General features: G+C 50.5%; 1 protein-coding gene across 1 annotated transcript in view; it reads right to left on the bottom strand.

The window, feature by feature from the left end:
• The window catches only part of LOC144175255 (uncharacterized), a 56,857-nt gene that overhangs the window by 11,946 nt on the left and 16,922 nt on the right, over positions 1-27,989 (bottom strand). The window lies entirely within an intron of this gene.

Consider the following 27,989-nt stretch of genomic DNA (forward strand, 5'->3'; position numbering starts at 1 on the left):
AACGGGAAAATATGTCTGTCTGTCCGTCAGTCCATCCGTCCGCCTGTCACTTGGTTAAATCGCTTGGCCAAAAAACAGGTGAAAGAGTGCTTAAATACGAAGTATATGTAGGCAAGGCTGTTACCCACCGCGGTAGTTCAGTCGCTGAGGCGTTCCGATGAGCACAAGGACGCAGGATCGATTCCCGGCTGCGGTGGCCGCTTTTTCCGATGAAAGCGAAAAGCAAAAACGCCCGTGTGTACGAGATTTTGGTGCACGTTAAAGATACCCAGGTGCTCAAAACTAATCCGGAACCCTCCACTACGGTACGCCTCATCGTCGGCGCGTGAAACCTTAAAATCAATCAATCATCAGGCAAGCCTGCTCCGCACCTATAAGGCTAATGCCACAGCTCATACGTCCGCAGTATTCGATCTAAAGGAAATCTATAAGTTTTCTTTAGATAGAATAATGTGCCTTTTAAAGGAAACCTATAGGTTTCCTTAGATCGAATATGTGCCTCTCAAATGTGCCTGATAAGGCACATTTGAGACAAAGTATAGGTTCATATGTGACGGTGCACCACCCCTATAATTACGAGTATACCCGTTGGATTAGTTTTAAAGGAGAAGATTTCGTTGACTGTCTTCCCGACTATTCGGGCGCTCCTGCAGCTGCGGTCTTGCAAGGACGCCCCGCTGGGTTTGTGAAAGCGCTTGCCTCTGTGCATACCGGCCCCTCTCCGCCACGGTGGCGTTTCAAGGAGGCTGCCACACACCTCGTAGTTGGCCTGGTTAAGCTGTCGCTTCCAGCCAACAAAGTCTGATCTTGTTCTCGCTGGAGGTGTGGGCGACGCGTGCGTTGCCCGGGTGAAGTGCTGGAACATGGACATCGCTTTGGCCATCCTTTTCATCAGTACGGTATCAACGCAAATGCACAGACTTCCTTACCCTGCACTTTCAGTGGGCATCCGGGGTTGTTACTGCTGGTTACGATAACAGCCACGACAAGACGACGCCGTTGGTTTTTACCGGGGACTTTAACGCATACTTTACAAAAACCCAAACAAGTGCCTAACGGCGTTGGTGCAAGGTGTCTACTGTGTGCGTCTTCTTAAAGGGGCTTTGAAAGGCGTTTTGAGCACACTAAATTGACTAGCGCAATCGTTAGATTGGGTCGTCAATATCACCTGTGCCAAGTATTACTCTTTTACGCGCAGCGGAAAGCTCACACTTTTGTTGCAAAGTTTGTCGCTTTTTTCTCACTCTTCCCTTCGTGTTTTTGGACGCCGCCATCTTCACATGTCTACGTCATCGATTCCCAGATGTTCGTCATGAGCTTGACATCCTGCTATTGGGCGGCTTTTTCACGCACTTCCGGCAAAGAGATGAGTCGTCTGCTCAGCGTCGGCTCGCCGGCTGATCTGCCAGCGGAGTGCCGGAGTGCTTGGACATTTTACGACTACCCAAGCAAGTGTAAACAAACGCTTAACCGTTTGTATTGAATGCAACACGGCTATAACACGACATGGATATTCTCTTACCTGAGTACGTTCCATATAAAAAGCGTTTAAGCCTCGAGGCACTTCTTTCGTGCAATCGCAAGAACGCCCTGAGCCGAATGCCCCGGTTTGACGCACACATTTTATTCAACTTCAAAACAATCCAGAGATGCGTTTGGAACGAACACAACGTCACAAAATGCGTTGCAAGTTTGAACCGCGATTGAGAGAAGTTGGGTTGCCTCCTCCTGCCCGTCGTACATTCGGCACTCACCTCGCGCGCGGTTTGCGGGGACGAACAGCAAGTCACTTAACTCTGGCGCACGAGCCGGGATGGCTATAGCCACGCACACTGCACATACCCCATGCGAGGTTGAGTCGTACGTCGCTCGAGAAAGATAATCCAGAACATGGGAAGCACTATCCACCCGCAGAAGCACAACGTCACATTTCATCGCGAAACAAAGGTGTCCACAACACACACACCATCGCCTCCTGTAATGCCAAACGCATCTCACACTTCCCAATGGGAGTGAGTGGTACGCCTGCAGTGCCCACATGTCGCGAGGTGGGGCCCCGAGCTGAACAGGGATCACGGAACCGTAACTGACTTCTAAGCAGTTTGTGCCTTGTTGCCAAGGCAACCGATGTTTGAGATTGTCAAAGAAATGGCGCTCGCTCCAGCGCTAGAAAGCTCATGTTTTGCCAACGTTGCCGCTCTCCACCACGCGTCGCCCGCGTGCCAGATGGCGTGGGGGGTGTCTTTGTAGTCCCCGCAATGTGGAAAAGCGGGGGTGGGAAAGAGCGATGGCGATATGTGGGTGAGGATGGATCGAGTGGGGAGGGAATGGGTTTGGATCTGTCTCCAGAGGGATGATTCGACGGGGGATAACGAGGGGTGAGGGGGTGTAAGGGCGGTGCGTGAAAGCCTGTGATGGAGGGTGATTTCACGGAATGTGAGCAGGGGGTCTAGGTAAGGAGGGGGATGTGTGGCGAGGAGGGGGCTATGCTGAGGGGTCCGGTGTACCAAAGCTCGGGCCGCCTCGTGTGCCTTCTCCGCGCCGCCAAAGCCCACATGGCCAGGAGTCCACAAAAGGTAGAGGGTGCGGTCAGGAGGGGGTGAGCAGAGAATTATGTGGGCGAGGGGCGAAATGATTCCCCTGCAGAAATTTCTAACGGCCGTTTGTGAATCCGTTAATATGAGGCTAGGGGTGAGGTGGAGGGTGGTGGCCAGGGCAATTGCAGCTTCCTCCGCCTCGTGGGGATGGGCAGCGTCGATGGTGGCTGAGGTAGAGGGGGTTTGAGTGTGGTTCACTGCTGCTATGATGTATGTATGGCGGGGTTCCTGTTCTGAAGGATCAACGTATACAGTGTCAGAGGAGGGAGGGAAGTGTTGGGCATGGTATCGTGCTCGCGCCTGGTGACGGTTTGTGTGATAGGTGGGATGCATGTTGGGGGGATAGGGCGGGGATAGAGAACCTCTCGATATTCTGGAGGAATGAGGAGGGGTGGGGAGTGGTGGATGGGCGGGTTAATTTTGAGGGAGAATAGGACGGTTATGCCGGTTTGGGTTAGGGCAAGGCGGGATAGTTGGGCCTGTCGGTGTGCTTCTATAAGTTCGGATGGTGTGTTAAAGGTGCCCGTGGGGAGGAGAGCGTCGGAAGCAGCGCTGGGGGGTAGCTGTAGCGTACGGCGATATAGTGCACGTTGTATGGCCTCTGTTCGTGTCATTTCGGTGCGGGTGATGGCGAGATATGGTATGGTATACGTGATGCATGGGGTGACAAGGGTGTGGGTAATCTTGAGGGGGCCTGACTCCCTCGGGCCAAGTCCTTGCGCGGTGACGCGCCGTAGAAGTCCCGATATTTGGTCGGCGTGGGTCTCGAGTAGGTGGATGGTGTGTGTGTTGAGTCGAAAATGTTGGATAGTGAGCCTTAGTACTTTGATTTGGTTTGCTAGAGGTATGGCAGAGCCCGACAAAGCAACTTTGATGTTGGGAGTCCATTGTTTGAGTGGGTGGGTGGGGATTAGTAGAAGGAGCTGTAATTTGTGGGGGGAGCAGGATAGTCCTGCCACCACCGCTGTCTCTGTGATTGTTGTGGCCGCTAGTTTGAGTGTGTGTTGGATATCCGCGTCGCTGCCTCGTGACATCCATACTGTTATATCGTGGGCGTACAAAGCACTGTGTAGTGTGGGTATTTGTAGGAGAGCCTGAGCAAGGGGCATTAAAGCTACATTAAAAAGAGTGGGGGAGAGTATTGAGCCCTGCGGAATGCCTTTGGCGGTTAGTGGAAATTGGGAGGATATTAAAGGACGAATTCCGAGAGTTGCTGTGCGGTCCGCGAGGAAAGCTCGTACGTAACCATAGCAGTGCTCTCCGACTTGCAAAGAGTTTAGGTTGTCCAGAATAGCGGAATGGCTAACATTGTCGAAAGCCTTAGTGAGGTCTACAGCTAGTATAGCTGAAGTGTTTCGTTCGGGTGAGTTCGATAATAGGTGCTGGTGGAGTTGGAGGTGAATGTCGTTGGTGGTGAGATGGCGTCGAAAGCCGAACATGTTGTGGGGGTAAGCATCGATTTCATGAAGATGTTGGGTTAATCTGGAGAGGACCATTTGTTCTAGGAGTTTGCCGATGCAGGAGGTGAGAGAAATGGGTCTGAGATTTTGAGAATTTAGTGGTTTATAGGGTTTCGGGATGAGGGTAACGGTGGCTGTGTGGTAGGTTTCTGGGAGCGTACTATGAGCCCAGCAGTCGTTAAAGTGTTCGAGCAAGGTATAGATGGACGCGGTGTCGAAATTTCGGAGAGCTGAATATGTAATACCATCTGGGCCTGAGGTGGTGTTATGATTTCGGTGGTGCAGGGCGGCCATAATCTCGGCTTTTGTGAAAGGAGCGTCTAGTTTGGAGTTAGGGGGTGCGTGGTATTGCGGGTGACGGTTGTGGTTGGCCAATGTAGATATAGCGCAAGGTTTCGAGGGGATTCGGGAGGGAGTTCGGTAGGTTGTGTGCTAGCGTAACTAGCCGAGATACAGTTTCTGCTTTGGTCGACGTGGGGTCGAGAAGGTGGTGAAGAAGGTTCCAGGTGCGTTTCAGGCTGGTTCCATTGTGTAATGCATCGCAGATGGTTTGCCAGCGTGCATTCTGGAGGTGTTGGTCGTATTTCTCTACATCTTGTTTGAGTTGTGCGATTCGGAGGTGTAGGCGGCGGTTGCAACGCTGTTTTTTCCAGCTCCGGGTTAGACTAGAAAGAGCTTCCAGGAGGTGAACCATGTGCACGTCTGGGTTCGGTTCAGTTTTTGTAATGGGAGCATGTGTGGTGGATGCATTAATGCTGGCTTTGTGAGTCTCAATCCAAGAATTAATGTCAAATGTCTGCGCAAGGGAAGTTAGTTAGGCAGTTAGTTAGGAATTTGGGCCAATTAACAAGGGTGAATGAGGTGGGTCTGCATGGTCGTGGTGAGGGGAGCGGAAGAAGAATTTGTATGATGTAGTGGTCGCTATTGAAGGTGTCGTCAAGGCGTTGCCATGTTGTTCGTTTGATGTTGTGCGTCAGCGTTAGGTCCGGTGTGCTGTCGCATTGTACACTATATGTGTGGTTCGTTCTCTAGGGCGAGGCGGGTAGTGTGAATGTCTTCCCAGAGGAGACGGCCTTTTCGGGTGGTGCGGGGGTAATTCCAGGCGGGGTAGACAGCATTCAAATCTCCTACGGTGAGGAGGGGGCATTAGCTGCCTCTGCGAGTGCGGTTTTGGAGAGCTTATGAAAACGGTGCTGTAATCGTGGGGTGCTGTAAATGTTGAGGATGCATAGTATGGTTCGGGCCGAATCGTTGGCGATAGTTTTTATGAGAGTGTGGGGAGGGAAAGTACCGTTAAGCTCCACAATATCGGCCGTAAGATTGCGGTGGACCAGTAATGCAATTTCTGATTCTTTTTGGAGTGTCTTATATCCCGTACATTTGACGTTAGGTCCCGAATCTTGCAGAGCTATGATGTGGGGTTGTGTGGCGTGGTGGTCAATGTTGTTGTGAGAAGGGCGCGTTTAGACTTAAAGCCTCGGCAGTTCCACTACCAGATAACTAGCTCTTTAGGGGTCGATCGAGTCATCACGGGTAGACTGAGGTTGGCTCAGTGGGTTGGAGAGAGAGGGCTATACTTTGGATGCTGGCTTACATGCGGGACATTTGGGAGTAGAGGTTCTCTAAAGCTTTAAGGAGGGTGGTAAAGGTAGAGGCTTGGGATTGTGACTGGGCTTCCAAGACCTCTATGCGAAAGGTAAGTTGGGGGATGGTAAGGGGAGAGGGGGTGGTGGGGTCTGTGGCCTGGCGCTTTGCAGGTGGTGCGTTCGTAGGTGGGTTCATTAGTTCCTTTTTGAGTTTGCTACTTTGAGTTCAGAGTAACTGTCCATTGGCATTGCTGGTACCTCTTGCTGTCAGGGGGGGGGGGGGCTGGTGTTAAGGGAGTAAGAGCGGGGGGAAGTGCCGCGGGGGGATGGAGGAGGACGGAGGGGTGTCTGGCCCCACGCGCTCACCTGGGCCTAGGTTGTGGTTGCAGACTCTTGAGAAACAGGACGCCCTGGCAATGTCCGTGGGGGTGGCTTGGTGCCCGGAATGAAGGTGGATGGCTGGAAATGGGTTGCCGAGTCTGTCTGGGGAGGTCGGCTGGTCAGGATAGCCGTCTTCGTAGACGAGGGATTGCCTTATGGGGCCAAAAACGCTGGGTTGTCGCGGTCCACGATGATTCGGCGGCGGGTGGTCGGGGGTCTTCGGTACCGCTGTGGGCAAGCTGGGTCGCCCTTTGGGTGAGGGCCGGAGCAAATTATGCAGCGAGGGTGGCACGTGTGTTGCGGGGAAGGGTTGAGAGTGCCGCATATGTTGCAGTGATTGTCGACTGCCGGTGAGGGGCATACGTCGGCCTGGTGTCCAACGGTCCAGCAGCGCAGGCAGGCTTCAGTCTTCAGGGAGTGCAGCGTAGTGTTACCATATGGTAGCGTATCCAATAAGGAACCCTGGATCCATGGAAGGTAAACTGTGTGAGTGTGGAGGAGCCCATGCGGCGAGCACCGAGGATGTAAAGATGGGGGTTAAAGTGTATCAGGTCGTTGAGGATGTCATCAGCGTTCTTGCCCAAAGGAAGCCCGGATACTACGCCGGCAGTTGAGTTTGCTGGTGCCGCCACGTGTGTTGCAAGGGGGTATAACTGGTTGTTGATGCGGAGATTGTTGAGCGCCGCATATTGACGGGCGCGGTCTTCCAGAGGAGTGCTGGTAACAGCGAAGTTCGCACGCAGATGTAGCCTTATTTGATCTTGCGGATGAGGAGGAAGGAAGGCTTGCGTTTGCAGGAGGGTGGCTAAGGTGAGGGGGTCGTCGGAGTTCAGGCGCCTCGTGGTCGAAAGACAATCTTGATCCTCCCGGCGGAAGCAGGGCTGGTGGCGGTGGCTATCGTAGGTGGTTGCTTCGTGCTGTGGCGGTGGGTGAAGACCGTTGAGGATAGGTGGCAGTTGGGGTTCGACGGGCTCGTTGGCGTAGACGTACTTCTATCCACCGGTTGTCGTCTGCGGTAGTGGTAGAAGTCCCGGGAAGGTCGATATCGCCTCCGGCTGGGGTGTCCATGGGTCACCTTGGGCGTCCATGGCCATTGGAGCGTCTTGTTGTGAGGGTGGCGGGACCGGAGCGTCAGGTAAAGTGGTCGTCCTGCACGCACAGCTGTGTGTCCCAAGCTGTGCGCGGCGGAGAGTGCGGTGTGGCGGGGTTAGGCCTAGCGTGGCCAGCTCACCCGTAGGAGAAGGTCGCGGCCGCTTTCTCCGCCGAAAGTAGCCGTAGCACTTTCAGTCGAAAGCGGAAGTTGTAGGGCATCGACTGATACCAAAATCAGCCCGTGGTAAGGTTGGAGTCCGTGGTAACGGCGAGGAAAAGTAGGAGCTCATATGGGGCACGTCATAACTGCATGGTCCCCTGGTGGCCGTCCTCGACTACTCGATATGTATTTTGGGGTAAATTATATTGTCCCAGCAATCTCCCCCGCGAAAATTATAAAAATGCGTTCGCTATCATCGAAACTACGCGCGATGAGAAATCGCGCATAATTGTTCCCTCTCAACACGACCGCTGGCAAAGCAACGAAAGCTGCGCGCTCTCTCCCGTAGAAGGGGTTGCGTGCGGCGTACTTCTAGGCGGCCTTCGATATTTCACAGGCCGGGGAGTTTCCTCCATTTCTCAGCAACGTGGAGGGTCTATTTCTGGTCTCGTGCCACAAAAAAGCAGGCATGGCTGCCTGCTAGCAAGCAAGCGCTCGGGCTGGTAGGGCGCTTCTGAAGCAATAAACGTTTGTTGTCGAGTGGTCTGGTTGAAAAAGGAGTATTGAGTTCGTTACTGAAACTCCGGGCGCACTCAAAACACAAAAGAAACGCCAAAACAGTGCGTACAGGTTCAGGCATAGAAGAGGTTGGTACACAGCGCCGACGACGCGGATCGTCCCAGGAAAGGCGAGAAATAAGCCGCGATGTTGACCAGCAGCGCCGACAACGCGGATCGTCACAGGAAAGGCGAGAAATAAGCCGCGATGTTGACCAGCGACAGCCAATAGAACAGCCATGGCCGCAATGACGGCATTTCGGCCATGGTTTAATTGCCGTTCGCATGATTACGCATGCAAGACAGTCTGCACTGTCGCAAAGCTCCTCCCTTCTGTGACGGTAAGGCTGTGTACTCTGTTTAGTTCGGCCATGGCCTCCGCGATTTTCTGCCGGCGGCGCGCCGTTGCTCCGGCCGTCCCATTCGGCGCGGAAACAAGGGAAGCGATGTAATTTTGCTAACTCCGACACACGCCGTGAGGCGGCGCCGTTAGCCTAAGGTTGAAGCGAGGCTCGTTTGGCCGACGCTGCCTGCGCTTTGAGTTGTAAATCAGCCTTCGTTGTCGCGTCTTTTGGATAGAAAACTATCAATATTTTGACTCAATCCTACAAGTACAAAGTTGTTTAACGTACGCTTTTTTAGCACCCAAGATTGCCTTTGCACGCAGCTTTAGTGGTCGTTTGCTTGAAAGGCGAATGACATAGCCCTGGGTTCTGTCATCTCGGGCAGAGTGAATGCCAGCGTGCTGAATTCGTTTTTCGCTGTTACAGCATTTTCGCGCGGTATCGCTGCGCGAAAATATGTTTTTTTTGTCTTTTAAGTTGTTTCGAAAGCTCTGGGTATCCGTTTTGTGCGTGTGCGTGTGCGCGTGCGCGTGCGCGAGTGCGCGTGCGCGTGTGCGTGCGCGTGTGCGTGTGCGTGTGCGTGTGTGTGCGTGTGCGTGTGTGTGCGTGTGCGCGTGCGCGCGTGTATGTGTGTGTGTGTGTGCGCGCGAGTGCACGCGTGCGAACACAGCGTAATAGCGATAATCTCTCGTGTATTGTTTGGCGACTACGATAGTCAAATAATCTTTTAGGCTTCCATGGGTACGAATCAATCATTTTTTGCGTTTTATTTATATGCTTAGGGGTTTCAAGTACCTACTGCAATCTCGCTACCAAATTGTTTGCCATGAGTGAAAAAGTCATGGTATTCCGCGATGCCGTTTATATAGCTATCGACTCTACATATGTATTTTTTTCGAAAGACTGTTTCTGAATTTTTAGATTTGCTGGGGTAATATATTCTGCGCATAATTTGTTGCCATGACATATTAAGGGCATTTTTTTTCGTTCAGCAGTTAAGCTGATCACTAATATGTGTATGCACAACATCGACTGTAAGTAAGTTGTTCGGGATATTAGTGAATAAATACATCAAGTGGTGAACTATACCAATCGTAACTCGGGTAAAGATTTTTATAACATTACTTAGACCACGTTCATTTATGGTAGACTGGAAGTCTCTCTGTACGTTTGTATATGCAAGCATGCATTCCAATAAACTGCACCAGCACGTTTACCCTGCCTATTGCGGAGGATATATCGATAGCCATTTGGACAGTATACACTTCAGATGCTGAAGTATACCACGTCTCTGTTAATAGTATCGCGGTAAAAGTTACGCTAAACGTTTCAAGAAAGTGTTGCCATGTCATCTACTTTATCTTTCAAAGACCGCACGTTTAAAGGAGAAAAAAGGAAACTACATAGGGGGTATTTTCGTGTTTACTAATGGTTGGATTTCGGTCGGTTGAATTCCCATAATTTGGTTCTTTCTCGGAACGCACGGAATATACGTTCCGTGCGTTCCAAACAACATGTACGAGATTTTCGGAAATAAAACCGGAAAACGTGTCGTGTTTTGGAATCATGCGTGACTACAAAAAAGAATACTGCTGTGCAATTAATTCACTTATGCATCACCCCGGGCATAGTCTACGTCGAGAATTCAAAGGCACCTGTAACTACCCTAATGACACCAGCAACTACTTCTACCTGTCTCCTGCATTGGTGTGCGGTAGCTTTTTTATTATTAAACGTCGCACACAGGCTGCCAAGGCCGAGTTTTCGCCCTCTGCGCCTTCCCGCACCAGGGAAAGCGACCTTAGGCAACGCGCGCCGCGATGCGGCGAAAAACGCGGCCACGCCCCCTTTTGAACTTACGCTCTCTCCGGGCGATTGCGACGGCCGGAGCAACGGCGTGCCGCCGGTAGCCGATCGCGGAGGCCACGGTTCGACAAAGGGGTGGAGGCACAGGAAAAGTGATGACTGGCACCCTTTCATTCTTGGCTGGCGTTATCGCAATCTGCAGTACTCGGAACCGCTACCGAAATACAGAACAAAAGGTAGGAGCTATGCGCCGGTCTTGACTTCTAGCATGCGTAATTATGCGAACGGCAATTAAACTTCGCCGTTTGATATCTTGGACTACGGGTGCGCTGAATAATTCTGCCAATTGAAACTGAGTAGAAACACGATTCCGTCTAACTTTCCAATACAAACATGCCTGGTTACTGCAGCCACTAAAAAGTTACTTAATCAATTTTAGTTAATCCAGCCTCCTACATCAATAATTACATCCTAATTATGTGTCCCCCTGGGCGCATAACTTCACTGTAGAGGTGGCCTTCGCGTAAATCTAAACGCATATGTTTAAAAAAAACCTGTTGACTTAACTTTGATCACCCTGTATATATATATATATATATATATATATATATATATATATATATATATATATATATATATATATATATATATATATATATATATATATATATGAATCAAAGAAACGTGACAAGCACACGTCATTCGGCCCTATTATTATATATTTCGAAAAAAAAAGCCGAATAGCACTGGCAATGACGACTGCAACCTTGATATGTATCTTTACCGAGTCCCTCGTCCCGTATCTCTCTGTTCTGCTACATGCATTACGAGGCACTGGCTCCAGCAGTTCGGATATGCCAATTGCTAACCCCGACCTCCGACCACGTTCTACGTGGCGGCCGCTGGGAAAGAAGACGTTCTACGTCTCCCGCGGTAGTCGAGGGGCGGCGCTAGTTGACCGGCCTCAGAGCTCTTGTAAATATAAACCCCCGCTTTAAAGTCGAGAGAGAAGCCGCTGTGGGGATAGCGTAATTGGTTAACGCACCGCACCGGTTATGCGGAGATGTGGGTTCGAGTCCCGCTCCCGGAAAACGGCGGATTTTTTCTCGACTTATATTTTCGCTTATTTATCAATGAATCAAAGAAACGTGACAAGCACACGTCATTCGGCCCTATTATTATATATTTCGAAAAAAAAAGCCGAATAGCACTGGCAATGACGACTGCAACCTTGATATGTATCTTTACCGAGTCCCTCGTCCCGTATCTCTCTGTTCTGCTACATGCATTACGAGGCACTGGCTCCAGCAGTTCGGATATGCCAATTGCTAACCCCGACCTCCGACCACGTTCTACGTGGCGGCCGCTGGGAAAGAAGACGTTCTACGTCTCCCGCGGTAGTCGAGGGGCGGCGCTAGTTGACCGGCCTCAGAGCTCTTGTAAATATAAACCCCCGCTTTAAAGTCGAGAGAGAAGCCGCTGTGGGGATAGCGTAATTGGTTAACGCACCGCACCGGTTATGCGGAGATGTGGGTTCGAGTCCCGCTCCCGGAAAACGGCGGATTTTTTCTCGACTTATATTTTCGCTTATTTATCAATGAATCAAAGAAACGTGACAAGCACACGTCATTCGGCCCTATTATTATATATTTCGAAAAAAAAAGCCGAATAGCACTGGCAATGACGACTGCAACCTTGATATGTATCTTTACCGAGTCCCTCGTCCCGTATCTCTCTGTTCTGCTACATGCATTACGAGGCACTGGCTCCAGCAGTTCGGATATGCCAATTGCTAACCCCGACCTCCGACCACGTTCTACGTGGCGGCCGCTGGGAAAGAAGACGTTCTACGTCTCCCGCGGTAGTCGAGGGGCGGCGCTAGTTGACCGGCCTCAGAGCTCTTGTAAATATAAACCCCCGCTTTAAAGTCGAGAGAGAAGCCGCTGTGGGGATAGCGTAATTGGTTAACGCACCGCACCGGTTATGCGGAGATGTGGGTTCGAGTCCCGCTCCCGGAAAACGGCGGATTTTTTTTCTCGACTTATATTTTCGCTTATTTATCAATGAATCAAAGAAACGTGACAAGCACACGTCATTCGGCCCTATTATTATATATTTCGAAAAAAAAAAGCCGAATAGCACTGGCAATGACGACTGCAACCTTGATATATATATATATATATATATATTGTAAGGCACGCACCAGGAGTCTAGGGAGACGTCTTTATTAGGCGAGCCTTGTCCTACGTGGGAGGAAGCGAGCCCCAAAGAACAACCAAAACGGGCATTGAGGATGATAGACAATTGATGGCGATGATGAAGCACGATTGCGTGTGGAAGACAAGCCTGTGAAGTACGAGTCCACTGGCGCATACCCGTCTGCTAGTACATGGCATATAGCGTTTGTGTACAACTACCGGGGGATTGTCCGGATCCATATTCCTCTGGCGTCGTGGCCCTAACCAGTGCTGACCCTTCTGCTAGTAACAATCTGAGCAACAACCTAGAAGCACTCGCCTCCCACTCTAGTTGAGAGGTGGGGGAGGCGTTTACTGCAGCTGGCAGCCCCTTTTGGGGGTTACGTTTGTTAATGCTGTTGGGTACGGGAAGGCCGACCCGAGCCGAGCTCCGTCGCCTCCGACATGTGTGTGGTAGCGTGGTTTGAAGCGAGCGGCCAGCCAATGTTGCAGCCGTGCGGAAGTCCAGAAGCCGTAGGCAAAACGTAACTTGTTCACTTCATAACGAGAGATGAGCCGAAGCCAAAGAACAATGCCTCGACGGGCCAAGTTACAGTGCAGGGCTCCAGCAGAGTGACAACACTGATTCACTGCTCAAACAGGAATTAACTACAGCGCTTGGAGGAGTCTTCATCATCATCATCATCACCAGCGTATCTACGCCCACTGCAGTGCAAAGGCCTCTCCCATTATTCTCCAATTACTTCGGTCCTGTGCCAACTGTGACCAATTTATCTCCGCAAACTTCTTGATCTCATCTGCCCATCTAACTTTCTGCCGCCCCCTGCAACGCTTGCCTTCTCTAGGGATCCACTCTGTTACCCTTAACGACCAGCGGTTATCTTGCCTTCGCATTACATGCCCTGCCCACGTCCATTTCTTCTTCTTAATTTCTACTAATATGTCTTTAACACCAGTTTGCTCCCTGACCCACTCCGCTCTCTTCTTGTCCCTTAATGTTACACCTATCATTTTCCACTCCATTGCCCGCTGAGTCGTTCTCAATTTAAGTTGAACCCTCTTAGTGAACCTCCAAGTTTCTGCCCCGTAGGCGAGTACCGGTAAGATGCAGCTGTCATACACTTTCTTTTTCAGCGACAATGGTAGGCTATATTTCGTTATCTGAGAATGTCTGCCATATGCACCCCACCCCATTCTGATCCTTCTAATTATCTCTTCCTCATGGTTGGGATCTGGGGTCACAACTTGGCCTAAGTAGATATATTCGCTTACCACTTCCACTGCCTCGCCACCTATCTCAAACTGCTGTGCTGTCGGGAGGTTATTGATCATTACTTTAGTTTTCTGCATATTAATTTTCAGGCCCACGGTTCTACTCTGTTCGCCCAGTGCGGAAAGCATGCTTTGCAATTCGTCCCCCGAGTTACTTAGCAAGGCAACGTCATTAGCAAATCTGAGGTTACTGAGGTATTCTCCATTAACCCTTACTCCCACCTGTTCCCAGTCCAACGTTCTGAATACGTCTTGTAAGCATGCTGTGAATAACATTGGAGAGATTGTGTCTCCTTATCTGACACCCTTCCTTATAGGTATTTTGCTGCTCTCCCTATGGAGGATGATGGTAGCTGTAGACCCATTGTAGATATCCTCTAGTATTCTTACATAATGCTCATCCACCCCCTGGTTCCGTAATGCCTGAATGACTGCTAGGGTTTTGACCGAGTCAAATGCTTTCTCATAATCTATGAAGGCTATATATAGGGGTTCAGTATACTCAGAGCGTTGGTCACTCACTGGTAACGTAGGTTGCTGTAGTCCTCTACCGTGGTCAAGAGGAGTCTTATTTATACCCAAAGCGCTAACGATCGAAACAAGCGTTCCCTCTAGATCGTGCACCCGACATGAACGGCACAGACACACACAACACTCTTTCCAGAGTTCGTGAGCAGTCGGTAGTAGCGGCGCACGCTGAGTCCGAGAGATGGGAGAGAGGAGATCTCTGCAGCGGACGCGAGGCTTCTGCATCCTTGGGGCAAGTTGAAGCGTGTCTCGTCTGCCAACGTCGGTTTGAATCGCGCCGATAGATAGGCGCCAGAGATCCAGGCCCGTCGGAGCTTGCTGCAAGCGTGAGTCACCGACAGGGAGGGCCTGCTTGAAAGGTGAACGTAGTGGAGGCTTCGCCGCACAGCCGAGGAGTGTTGAAACAAAGCTCAGCGGCGGGCTCATTCGTAACAGCTTCTCCGCCGACGGTCTGAGATCCCGATGGATAAGGGTCTTCAACCGTTGTCCGGAGAGATGCTTTCGGCGATAAGTGCTCGCCAGATGATCGACTCCAGGCCTGGGCTGTACGACACCGTGGTGGAGCTTCACCGGGCCAGTCACTGGACTCCCCAAGAACGTCTCTGGCTTGTTCAGGCAAGCAACAGAACAACACAAGAAGACACAACCGCATCGCCGGGGTGCGAAGACAAATCCACACTGAAGCTCTACCAGGCTTTTTTGCGATAAAATACGCTAATAACTCACTGCACTAGTTATATTTTAGCCCAGCAGTACTTTAGACAAGCACACAAACATGAAAGGTGACATTTCGCGTGATTGGTCCTGGACTGAGGGCCCTACACCACATACGATGCTCCCAATAAAGTTTATCCTCCTTCTCCTCGTAAAGGACGAAACCTGCTCCAGGAAAAACAATGAAATTGAGAAGGTCAGGCGTCTGCTGGCCAATTCTCTGCGCTGAGAACTGCGATTGGAGCTCTCGTCATTGCCCTGAGCTTTCCCCTCTTTCAATAGCACCTTTGGTGCGCCCGCTCTCTGAAACCGACTGCGTCCGGTCGAGAGTACATCGGCCTTCTTCCGAGACGTATTTCGAGCGCGCGGAGAGAACTGCTCTCATTTGCACCGCTCGAGCAAGGCGTGCGGTTTCGTTCTCGGCCGCTCGGAGTTACGCTGAGACCCGACGCAAACCGTGCGTGCGGCGCTTTCACTCGGCAGGCAGGCATGGGAACTCTTGCCGCATTTTTTGCGACACTGTCGGAAAGCGAACACCGAAGGGTGTTTTCGCTCTCCTTTCCGGCTGTCAAGGCCAATCTAGGCACGGGCGGCCCGGTCTCAGAAGACGGCTCAACCACAGGCGACACCGGAATCCCTACTAGCTCGGCTGGCCGTGGCTCGACATCGGGTATCTGAGTTGTAGGTGGAACGCTAGCGACTAGCTCAGTTGCGGCGGCGTCGTTAAGCTTAGCTGCACCGTAAAAACTATCCAGTATCTCGACCGCCGGCCCTGCCTCAGCGTAGCTCGGTTCTGAACTCGCGTCCGGAGAAAAACCTTTCGTTTCAACGAACTCGTGTTGCCTCCTTTCGCTAACGTCACGGTTCATAGGCTTCCCCGCGGAACGCCGTTAGCCTGCGAACTGCGCGCGTTCGGGTCGGTAGCCGTTTTCAAGGCCTCCCGTGAACCTGAGCACTCCGAACACCACGACGCTGACACATCTCCGCTCACAGTAGGGGCCTTAAACACAGTGTATTTACGCTGCCGCCTGTCGTGAGCCTTCGGAAACGCCCCATCCTCGCTATCTGTCTGAGTCTCGCCATTCCTCTCAGAGGTGGTGACACTATCGTTACTTGAGCCCTCTAAAGCGAGCCCAGCTTTTTCTTTACTCGGAAGTTTCTCGAAATGGTACACCTTGTCGCGTAACAGCTGATCCGACCTGTTCAAGAATAGCTACCTCTATTCTGGAAGAAGTTGTTGGGATACCGCCGCCTGCGTGAGAAGTTCACCAAACAGACCTCCGATACTGACTTTAGCAATCGGCAGGCGCACGTTTGGTGCTGCTACGGAATGCTTCACCCAAACACACTGTCCCATCAGCTGATCCGGTTCCACTTACGAAGGGTGGACCATGTCTACCATCGCCGTGGAGTCGCGAAGAACTCGGTACGGTGTATCGTTGACCACTAGCTCACGTACGTATGGCTCCAGAAACTGCCTGCTATCCTCACTCTGGTCTAGCACGTGAAAGACGAGTTTTCCCTTCTTGCAACTCGCAGCCAATTGCCTCGTCTCGCCGCAGTTGTAACACGCAGTCCATCTGCGCGCTTCAGAAGTTTCTTTCTGCGCTGCTCCTCAGCGTCTACGCTCTTTTCCTTTTCGCGCCCAGTTTCACTATCCACGAAAACTATAGGGGAGCTCTGCTTTTCAGCCCTGACTTATCAGGCCCCGGCCTTAAAGGTGTTGTGCCACCAAATTTTAAGTCTGTAAAAAGCCTGCTGTAGGCTTCCTCTGCATGCAACGACCCTCAACACGAAGTGCTGGGTACAGCAAGCGCTTAATATATATTTTAATTCACTTCTAAAAATTACCTAAATGCTCTTCTGGAAATCGGGACCCATCGCTAGCGCCACTAACCATGACGTCAGTGAATTGCCAGCGCAGCAAAGTTTGTGACGTCATACAACGCTAGCGACTCGAGCGACGTGAACGTGAACTCCAGTTACCACAGTTTGTTTGGTCGCTTGGTCGTATCGACACACTATACCGATACGACGGCGACGACGACGCGACGCCGACGAGTCGTTAAAACATCGGCCAACTGCCGAATTGCCAGACCGCGTTGTCACACCACGCCGACGGCGACACAAACACGTCGGCCGATGGAAAGTCGCCGTAGTGTGACTGACTCGCCGACCGAAGACGCCAACAAAACCGGTCGCCTGACTGGTCGCACGACGCGTCGTCAATCGACCGAGAAGCGAAAACTGCGCCCCGACAACATTCGTGCCGCAATGAACGCGGCTCTATTTTGTTAGTTTCTGGAGGGTAATAAACGCAGTAAGTTCCGTGAAGCCCATACAACTCAACACTAGCGCTAATGCGATCCGTATTTTGGCGTTCGACGCTTCGGCCGTGCTCTTCGGCGACGCCGCTACCCCGGAATGCGTGTGCGATCGGCTCGCCTGTAGAAAATATAAGGTCAGTTTCGTGCAGAAGAACAGTTACGTAGGTTAATTTGGGTAATAAGAGATCAGTATCGGCAAAGGTTTTTAACGTAAAACGTAAAACCAAAGTACGGCAAGCACTATCCCTTCAGTGCAAAATCGCAGTCGCAGCCGGGCACACTTATTTTTGCGAGCGCTTTCGCAGAAGAGCAGAGTTGATGGCGATGAGCTGTCGCGGGGGCTTCGCGGAACCTTGCTCGCAAGCGCTATTTAAAAAAATGTGAGTTTACAAGCCAGGAATTCTGTAAATTAGCTAGTAAACACCGACGTACGACTCCAAGGATGGGCCTCCATCTAGTACACCGGCTATATCGCGGAGTAGAATCGTTTGTTCGCTGGCTCAGTGGTCTCGCGCGTTCCCCCCATCCGGTCAACGTTGCCGGTTCGATTCGCGGCGGGGGCAGCTTTTTTTTTTTTTTTTAGCATTTTTATGGTTTGCAAATCCATGGTTTTCATTTGTCTGCATCCGAGGATGCAGACAAAGAATCCGCGTCGGAGCTGTCGCGGCTTGACGTGACGAGTCGGCGTGTTTACTTCCGTGGTGAAGCACGTATGTGGGGGAGCAGACGCCGCAGTAAAGTCGCAACGTACCGCAGCGCCGCCGTGGCAGAGCCTCCTCGAAACACTGTGACGTCACTGCTTGAATCGGCGCCCAGAAACCGAAACCGAATCCTGTTCATATGAATCGTGCGATAATAAATTTTTCACTCAGAATATGTGCGTGTGAGAGCATGTATCATGCTTTCTAACGAATTATAAAACGTTTGCAACAAAGAATGCACAAGCAACAAATTTGGTGGCACAACACCTTTAACTTTTTTTGGCCGTCTTTCAGCCCCTGCGCTCCTCATCGTGCGACGAACTCGTCGGCTAGCTGAGCTGCATGATCCACAGTATTTACCCCTGGCCTATCTTGCACGCAGAGACTCAGGTTTTCTGGTAGACTGCGGTAAAACTGCTCGAGACCGAAGCACTCGACTACCTGTCGTGCTCTCCGAAAGCCTTTGCCTCTTTGAGCCACTCTTCCATGTTAGCCCTCAGCTTATAGGAGAACTCCAAGTACGACTCGCCCTTAGCTTTCTCGGCTTCACGCAATTTCTGGCGAAACGCTTGTGCCGACAGCCTGTACTTACGCAGCAGGCTCGACTTGACTTTCTCGTAGTCTTCCGCCTGCTCCTTTGGCAAGCGGGCCATCACGTCAGATGCCTCACCTGGCAAACGCGTAAGCAGCTTTTGCGGCCATAAGTCTCGCGGCTAAACTGGGCCCTCTCGCACGTACACTCGAAGTTAACCAAAAAAAAGACCGATATCTTCTACTTGCTAGGGTCGTATTTGGTCATTCGTAACGTAGGTTGCTCAGTCGGCGCAGACTGCACGCTTGGCGTGCTGCTGTCACTCCCACGCCCAGATCGATTTGCCTCGATCTCTAGATGCTTCATCTCCAGCTCGTGCTGTCACTTTTCCCGATTGAGTAGGAGCTCATGCTCTTTCTCTCTCTCGTCTCTTCCTCTTGTTGTTCCTGTTTCTGCCTCACGTTCCTCACACTGGCGCTTAGCCTCTGCCTCCGAAGCCTGACGTTAAGAGGTCTCCCTGCCATTGATCAGCTCAATGCACTCAGACAGCTCGTCATCATCAGCTCCAACAGCGAGTATAGCCTGTATCAGCTCTGGCTTTCTCAGCGCGTCCATAACATCCAAGCGCATCTCTTTTGCAAGCTCCAACAACTGCGGTTTTTTCAACGCCTTCAAATTCATGGCCGGTCTAGAGCACTGCTTTCCCACTGCTCCAAAAATGTTTTGCGCGAATAACCCACGCGACAAAAACACACTCCCCACCAGCTATCCTCAGAAGCCTGGTAAAACTTAGTGAACAAAAGTCCCGCACTCACCATCGACCGCCGTGAATTCTGCGAAGTCCGAAGCCGCTTCGACGTCCGTGGTGTTGGATCTCGCACCGCTGGCTCCAGGTGTTACGAAGTTGCCATCCGACCGCTGCCAACCAGTTGTTGCGTACGGGAAGGCCGACCCGAGCCAATCTCCTTCACCTCCGACATACGTGTGGTAGCGTGGTTTCAAGCGAGCGGCCAGCCAATGTTGCAGCCGTGAGGAAGTCCAGTAGCCGTAGGCAAAACGTAACTTGTTCACGGTTCACTTCATAGCGAGAGATGAGCCGAAGCCAAAGAACAATGCCTCGACGGGCCAAGTTACAGTGCAGGACTCCAGCAGAGTGACAACACTCATTCACTGCTCAAACAGAAATTAACTACAGCGCTTGGGGGAGTCTTATTTATACCCAAAGCGCTAACGGTCGAAACAAGCGTTCCCTCTAGATCGTGCACCCGACACGAACGGCACAGACACACACAGCACTCTTTCTTGAGTTCGTGAGCAGTCGGTAGTAGCAGCGCACGCTGAGTCCGAGAGAGGGGAGAGAGGAGATCTCCGCAGCGGACGCGCGGCTTCTGCGTCATTGGGGCAAGTTGAAGCGTGCCTTGTCTGCCAACGTCGGTTTGAATCGCGCCGATAGATAGGCGCCAGAGATCTAGGCCCGTCGGAGCTTGCTTCAACCGTGAGTCACCGACAGGGAAGGCCTGCTTGAAAGGCGCACGTAGTGAAGGCTTCGCCGCACAGCCGAGGAGTGTTGAAACAAAGCCCAGCGGCGGATCATTCGCAACACCGCGAACTCGCTGTTCGCGCCGTCATTCGCCATTCGCGCGGTTTCCCCACTGCTTCGCTTCTTGGACAGTTAAGTTACCTCTAAAATTTCTTATTCCCCACTTTTTCCATACCTCCATTCTGCTGTGACGTGCTTTGGTCATGTACACGGAAAGTTCTTGACCCTTACTGGTGACCGATTTTATGGTAACTTCCACGCAGGACATCCATGGCTACTACAAGTACATATTCTTATAATTGGTTGCGTTGCTGGCACTTGCGCCCCTAGGACTTCTGTGAACTTGTGGACTGCCCTGACATTCCCCACACCGCTGGTCATTGGTATTTTCAGAAGTCGATGTGTCACCGGCGGCCTCCGTTCTGTGTGTGTTGTTCTTGTCAGCCTGCTTACATAGCATTTCATGCGTTGAGACGTTCGCTGCACGGCTCGTTTATTCCAGTAATTTGTACGTGAAGCTGCTGTTTTTCACCAGCCTCCCACCCTGTCTTTTTTCAATGGAATGAAGTTGGTTACTGCTTTGCTTTTTAGAAAAGAGTTTGTCTCCCGCGGTGCCGCACCTCCTGTTACTATCAATCCTTGCTTTTTGTTTTCTTTTTCTTTCTTTCTTTCTTTGTTCCTTTCTTTCTTTCTTTCTTTTTTTGCTGTGGATAGATTGCGAGGAGCACAACGTAACGAAAGTTTGTACGCACATGTATAGTGCCCACCCTATCACTGTTCCCTCGCCCCAACCCGCCTACTTATGTTCTTTACAAGGGTGAACTGTAGCACACCTTCTGCACCTATATAAGCGCATGTGCTGCTAGGTTGCACGTTACTTAGATGAAGACTGGTCCTTCAGTCGAAACGTCAGCAAACCACTGTTTTTGTTTTTAATCGTGAGTCAACCATTTTCTTTAATTAATAATTTTTCTCTGGCTCCTCGAAAAGTTTCTTCTACTGTCTATATATATATATATATATATATATATATATATATATAGCGGGAAACAATTTCTTGGACACCGGCGGTAAGTATAATGAAGAAAATGAAACACGTTGAAAGAGGACAGGTTTTAACGTTTCGACCGGGGACCGGCCTTCGTCAGAATAACAGTACCAAGAGTAGTTGTACAGTATATAAAGGCGTTCGTTGCGGTGACAAAAACCACGTGGCAGCATAAATCACAAGAAAAACAAAAACAACAACAACAAAATCCGCAAGGAACATAATCAAAGTGCAATGCACTGTCGGGGCCCCGTTTTACAGATATCTAACCAGGAGCAGTCTAATCATATGCTCGACACGTGCGATACGGAGTGTCACAAATATCACAACACGCAAAAAAACGTAAAAAAAAATCGTGCCAATCCACCCCGTGAATGTGGTTGGAAAGCAAAGCTGTAAACGGCATCCATAACGATGTCCCATGCGACGTCACTTAAATTCCCTCACATCGCTCTCCAAATAGTAAAACCAGAGAAAAGTGAATTGCACTTAACCACACCATTTATTACTTCAAAGAGATATTCTTGGTAAGGTTAAATCAATGCATGATGCATGAACGGTGTTTGGTTGAGTTGTATTGGTGTAGCACAAGAGTGGAAACTTTTTTTTATAAAATTAAAGCTCCAACCCGGTGTTAGACGATCTTACTTCTCCGTCTCTGTACCGCGGACAGAGGCGACGATATTTGCGACAGAGAAGGATCAGAAGGAGGAAGAAATACTTCTGTTCAGATTTCTGAATGGCCCAGAGTGCAGCCCTGGGGAGTGATTCCTTCTTCTGTGGGGCCCATATGCAGACCGCGCGGCCTGTGTTCTGTCCACCCGCTGAAGCTGGGTAGGTTGAGAGGGCCTGGACAGCAGCATCTCTCATTGCTCTTGTTGGGTAGTTGACGGAAAGAGAGGAGCGTGCTCAGGACTAAAGTCGCACACCCCGATTACGGTGTGGAGTGTTCCTACTTCTGAGCAAAATTTACATTCAGCGTCGTAGCGATTCGGATGCATTAAGTGAAGACACGTAGGCTGTGGGAAGGAGCCCGGTTGTATGAGCCGTAGGGTAGTTTGTTGTTCTCTGGAAACGTCAGGGTAAGGCGAAGGTACGGTCTGTCTCAGAAGGCGGTAATCTCCCTGAACGTGACAAGCGGGTGACTGTCCTCGTGCAGCTCCATAGAACGGGAGGTGAAAGCGCAGGCTTGTTGGGTGGCGCATTTGTTGCCCTCCATTGAAGCGTGAGGGGCTGCCCAGATGAGCTGAATGAAACCGTTTGGGGAGTGGTTTTTTAGCACGCGCAGTGCAGGTGAAGACACCCAACCCGACTGGTAATTTCAGTAGGCTTGCTGGGAATCGGTGACTATCCTCCGAACCCCTGGTTGAGTGAGAGCCAGGGTGATGGCTGCCTCTTCTGCAGCCGTCATTTCTTGGGTCCTAAGCGAGGTAGACGCAAGCAGATGCGTTCTGGAGGTAGCCACGATGATGGCATATTGCTGCCCTCGATGTTTAGAGGCGTCTGTGTAGATAACTGCATGATCCCCACCGAGGGTGGTGTTTAGCGCTTGAGCCCGTGCTTTTCGGTGACTCTCGTCATGTGAGGGGTTCATATTTCTAATCAAAGGGAGCATCTTTAGTTTTAGTCGCCAAGAGTCTGGGAGTACGTCAAGCGGAGTGACATTCTGGGCTGCCCAGCCAATCTGGTGAAGCATGCGGTTACCCACCGCAGTTCTGAGTCGGACCTTCTGGTTAGAAAGATGGCCTTGTATCAGCTCTTCCACCGTGTTGTGGAGCCCCGTGCTAAGCAGCCTCTGTGTGGACGCACTCATGAGAAAACCAATGGCCTGATCGACCGCCTTTCTAATCATTTATAAAGCATCTCTATGTCTTCCTTGTTGAGAAGAAGACAGGGGGTTGACGTAAGTGACTCTCGAGAGGACAAAAGCTTCAATTAATCGAAAGGTACCGGATTATTTTAGGCCTCGCTTCTTGGTGGCAACTCGTCTGATCATGTGTATGGTTTGATTAATGCTGTTTTTGAGGCGCTGCAAGGAGACGTCACTCGTGGTGTTCGAGACGTAGGTGTTCGAGACGTCAGTCGAGATGTAGGCCCAGGATGTTGACGCTGGTGCTTGGAGTGATGGCCTGCCTATCAAGGAGTATTTGAATGTATTCCTTGATTGGGCGTGAGGTCGGACGACAAGGAGCTGTGATTTTTTACGTGAACACTGGAGGCCACAGGCTTTAGCACATTGGCGTACTAGAAGTGAGATGCCATGCATTGGTGTGAGCTTCCTTTAATTTTTGTAACTCTTAGCACATGAGCAAGGTGCGCATAGGTCCGCTAGACGGGCGTGAGTGGTCGCGTGACGCTTTCACGTGGCATTCAGCGAGAACGCAAGGGGTAAACCCGTAGATTTACTTAGTGAGTACACCACCTCTCTTCCCCGTCTTCGCGTGGGCTCGTAGCTAAATCGGTAAGACAACGGGCTCTCGCTTTGTTAATCTATTAGTTCGAGGTTCGATTCCCGGCGCTGCCAGTAAATTCTTTTATTTGTTCGCTGGAGTTTTCTGGTGACACCAACGGTCGCGAAAGAACCTTTGGGGGGTAGAGGTAAAACGCTTTGCTTTAAAATATTCTTTGAGGGTAAAACCCACAAGGAAGGCATGCCACTTAGGACAATTGTGTCAGAAAAAGGTTCCTGGCAGGGCGTTATATCTAGGGAGATTCAAAAGCATTTGAACCACATCTGCGTTGATGACCCGTTTCGAATTCGCAATTCCAACGAGCTAGTTGAGGTGTTGCCGGACTTGCACGAGAAGGGGATCAATTTTGCATCCTCAATAGACGTCGAAGATTTCTTCTATAGTATCCCTAAAAAAGAACTGATTCACGCCGTGAGAACGTAATCGAAGAAAGCGGACCGGTCCGTTTTCAGAATGCTAGCGGTATGTCCACTCAAGGGTTTATTGATTTTTTAACAATTTATCTGGAGTCAACCTTTGTCGCTTTTAATGAACGGTACTATGTACAGAAAGATGGTGTCTGTGTTGGTTCCTGCATTGCCCCAATACTTTGCGAAGTCTTTTTAGCCGATTGTGACAAACGCATTGCAGCACGCCTTAACCACAGTATAGTTAAGTGTTTCAGATATGTTGATGATTTTATTGAGTTTGTGGATGTGGACAGCCTTCAGGATAGACGGGGTGTGATTGAAAGTGTTTTAGAGGTGTTTAAGACGTGTTCAAAGGGCTTGAAGTTCACTTTTGAGGAACCTTATAACGGAACCATTCAGTTTCTGGATGTGAAGCTTTGTTTTACGGAGGGGCACATAAGCTGGACGTACACACCGCGCTCAAAAAAGCAGATTTTGAATTACGCTTCGGCCCACTCCAAGGTGGTTAAGCGCGGCATAGAGGCGAACTGCCTGCACGGTGCCCTCCAGAAGTCGTGCGCTCACAAGGTAGCTGGTAGTGGGCAAGGTCAAGTGGCTCGTCTGACGCATGCGAGCTTCCCTTTGGAGCTGGTGGCTTCGGTCGCAGAAAGCCTCATCAAAGAAGTTAAAGCCGCTAAGGGCTCTTCAAGGGAAGAAGACGCCAACCGGGAGAGGTTGCGACGCGTAGCCGTGCGATACGTACATCAGCTCACGCCCCGCCTCAAAAAAGTGGGGGAAAAATGCGGCGTGGAAGTGCTGGCCACCGCGCCTGGCAAGCTGATGAGGATGTGCCCCGCCGTAAACGAAAAGCCAAGCCAAGCTTGCACCAAAAAACATGGCACCAGTTTTGTCATCTTCAAAGAAGGTGTCATCTACCGCATTCCGCTGTCCGCTGGCAAATCCTATGTATACGTGGGAGAGACGGGGCGGTGTTTAAACGACAGGCTGAGAGAGCCCCATGCAGCAGTTTCGTCGCTTGCGGCGGGAGGCCATCTGGCCGATCATTGCAGGCGGTGCCCTGGTTGTACGCCGGCGTTCCTTAAAACACGTGTTTTAGGATCTGGACGTGACAAAACTAGTCGCGAGATTAACGAGGCATTTTATATCTACAGGGAAGGAGTTAATTGTGTGAGCACCCCTTCAATCACTCTTACAGATAAGGAGATAGGCTACCTACGAGGGCGCATGTGTGGCACATAGGCTGGCGTGTGTGGGGATGTGTAGGGGTAGGTCGTGGTGGTATGTTATCTTTCTTTGTTTCACGGACGCTAAGTAAAATTTCAGTTGTAGTCTAGCGAGTGTCCTGTGTACTTCTTCTTCATCCGTGTCTATTTTTCGCTAGTAAAATGCAGCTTACAAATTATTCAGGGTGACCAAATACTCTAATTCATTGGTAGTATTTATGTGCCTGTTGTAGGATTTTTCTGTTTTGCTACAAATATAAAAAATGTGCGCCATTGGTATTAAGCGAAGGTATTTGAACGCATGGGTATTTGAGGGCTGGTATTTGAATGGGCGATTCCATAGCGACGATTACGATTTTAACAAAAAAGGAAAGGGCAGAATATATATCGCACCATCATATCTCTTGGCGGTGGATGTGTGAATAGTGGCTAGGACAACCTAAAATCTGAGCGACAAAGTAGGTGGTAAATCGTCGCCATTTCATCTGTTTTAAAGCAAAGCTTTTTACCTCTACCCCCCAAAGGTACTTTCGCGACCGTTGGTGTCACCAGAAAACTCCAGCGAACAAATAAAAGAATTTACTGGCAGCGCCGGGAATCGAACCTGGAACTAATAGACTAACAAAGCGAGAGCCCGTTGTCTTACCGATTTAGCTACGAGCCCACGCGAAGACGGGGAAGAGAGGTGGTGTACTCACTAAGTAAATCTACGGGTTTACCCCTTGCGTTCTCGCTGAATGCCACGTGAAAGCGTCACGCGACCACTCACGCCCGTCTAGCGGACCTATGCGCACTTTGCTCATGTGCTAAGAGTTACAAAAATTAAAGGAAGCTCACACCAATGCATGGCATCTCACTTCTAGTACGCCAATGTGCTAAAGCCTGTGGCCTCCAGTGTTCACGTAAAAAATCACAGCTCCTTGTCGTCCGACCTCACGCCCAATCAAGGAATACATTCAAATACTCCTTGATAGGCAGGCCATCACTCCAAGCACCAGCGTCAACATCCTGGGCCTACATCTCGACTGACGTCTCGAACACCTACGTCTCGAACACCAAGAGTGACGTCTCCTTGCAGCGCCTCAAAAACAGCATTAATCAAACCATACACATGATCAGACGAGTTGCCACCAAGAAGCGAGGCCTAAAATAATCCGGTACCTTTCGATTAATTGAAGCTTTTGTCCTCTCGAGAGTCATTTACGTCAACCCTTTGTCTTCTTCTCAACAAGGAAGACATAGAGATGCTTTATAAATGATTAGAAAGGCGGTCGATCAGGCCATTGGTTTTCTCATGAGTGCGTCCACACAGAGGCTGCTTAGCACGGGGCTCCACAACACGGTGGAAGAGCTGATACAAGGTCATCTTTCTAACCAGAAGGTCCGACTCAGAACTGCGGTGGGTAACCGCATGCTTCACTAGATTGGCTGGGCAGCCCAGAATGTCACTCCGCTTGACGTACTCCCAGACTCTTGGCGACTAAAACTAAAGATGCTCCCTTTGATTAGAAATATGAACCCCTCACATGACGAGAGTCACCGAAAAGCACGGGCTCAAGCGCTAAACACCACCCTCGGTGGGGATCATGCAGTTATCTACACAGACGCCTCGAAACATCGAGGGCAGCAATATGCCATCATCGTGGCTACCTCCAGAACGCATCTGCTTGCGTCTACCTCGCTTAGGACGCAAGAAATGACGGCTGCAGAAGAGGCAGCCATCACCCTGGCTCTCACTCAACCAGGGGTTCGGAGGATAGTCACCGATTCCCAGCAAGCCTACTGAAATTACCAGTTGGGTTGGGTGTCTTCACCTGCACTGCGCGTGCTAAAAAACCACTCCCCAAACGGTTTCATTCAGCTCATCTGGGCAGCCTCTCACGCTTCAATGGAGGGCAACAAATGCGCCACCCAACAAGCCTGCGCTTTCACCTCCCGTTCTATGGAGCTGCACGAGGACAGTCACCCGCTTGCCACGTTCAGGGAGATTACCGCCTTCTGAGACAGACTGTACCTTCGCCTTACCCTGACGTTTCCAGAGAACAACAAACTACCCTACGGCTCATACAACCGGGCTCCTTCCCACAGCCTACGTGCCTTCACTTAATGCATCCGAATCGCTACGACGCTGAATGTAAATTTTGCTCAGAAGTAGGAACACTCCACACCGTAATCGGGGTGTGCGACTTTAGTCCTGAGCACGCTCCTCTCTTTCCGTCAACTACCCAACAAGAGCAATGAGAGATGCTGCTGTCCAGGCCCTCTCAACCTACCCAGCTTCAGCGGGTGGACAGAACACAGGCCGCGCGGTCTGCATATGGGCCCCACAGAAGAAGGAATCACTCCCCAGGGCTGCACTCTGGGCCATTCAGAAATCTGAACAGAAGTATTTCTTCCTCCTTCTGCTCCTTCTCTGTCGCAAATATCGTCGCCTCTGTCCGCGGTACAGAGACGGAGAAGTAAGATCGTCTAACACCGGGTTGGAGCTTTAATTTTATAAAAAAAAGTTTCCACTCTTGTGCTACACCAATACAACTCAACCAAACACCGTTCATGCATCATGCATTGATTTAACCTTACCAAGAATATCTCTTTGAAGTAATAAATGGTGTGGTTAAGTGCAATTCACTTTTCTCTGGTTTTACTATTTGTAGAGCGATGTGAGGGAATTTAAGTGACGTCGCGTGGGAAATCGTTATGGATGCCGTTTACAGCTTTGCTTTCCAACGACATTCACGGGGTGGATAGGCACGATTTTTTTTCTAATGTCTCGTAATTGTTTAAAGTTTGCTTTGCAATTGCGCGACTTCCCTTGGAGAACAGCAGCGTTTTGAATTTTTGTTTGTATTTTAATCTGCCTGTCGTTTTAAAGTAATATATATTTTTTCTCTAATTTCAGTGATAATTGAACTCATCGAGCTGGTTCGCGAATCACTTCGGTACGTGATTTTGTCGAACCGGAACTGAACCGGAACAAAATGATTTCGCCTGAACCAGTACCGTAACCGAGCCGGTATTTTTTTCGGTTCGACCCACTGATAT

The sequence above is a fragment of the Haemaphysalis longicornis genome, unplaced genomic scaffold (assembly GCF_048455015.1).
Source record: "Haemaphysalis longicornis isolate Haplotype H1 unplaced genomic scaffold, Haemaphysalis longicornis Haplotype H1 scaffold_1, whole genome shotgun sequence".
Taxonomy (NCBI): Eukaryota; Metazoa; Arthropoda; class Arachnida; order Ixodida; family Ixodidae; genus Haemaphysalis; species Haemaphysalis longicornis.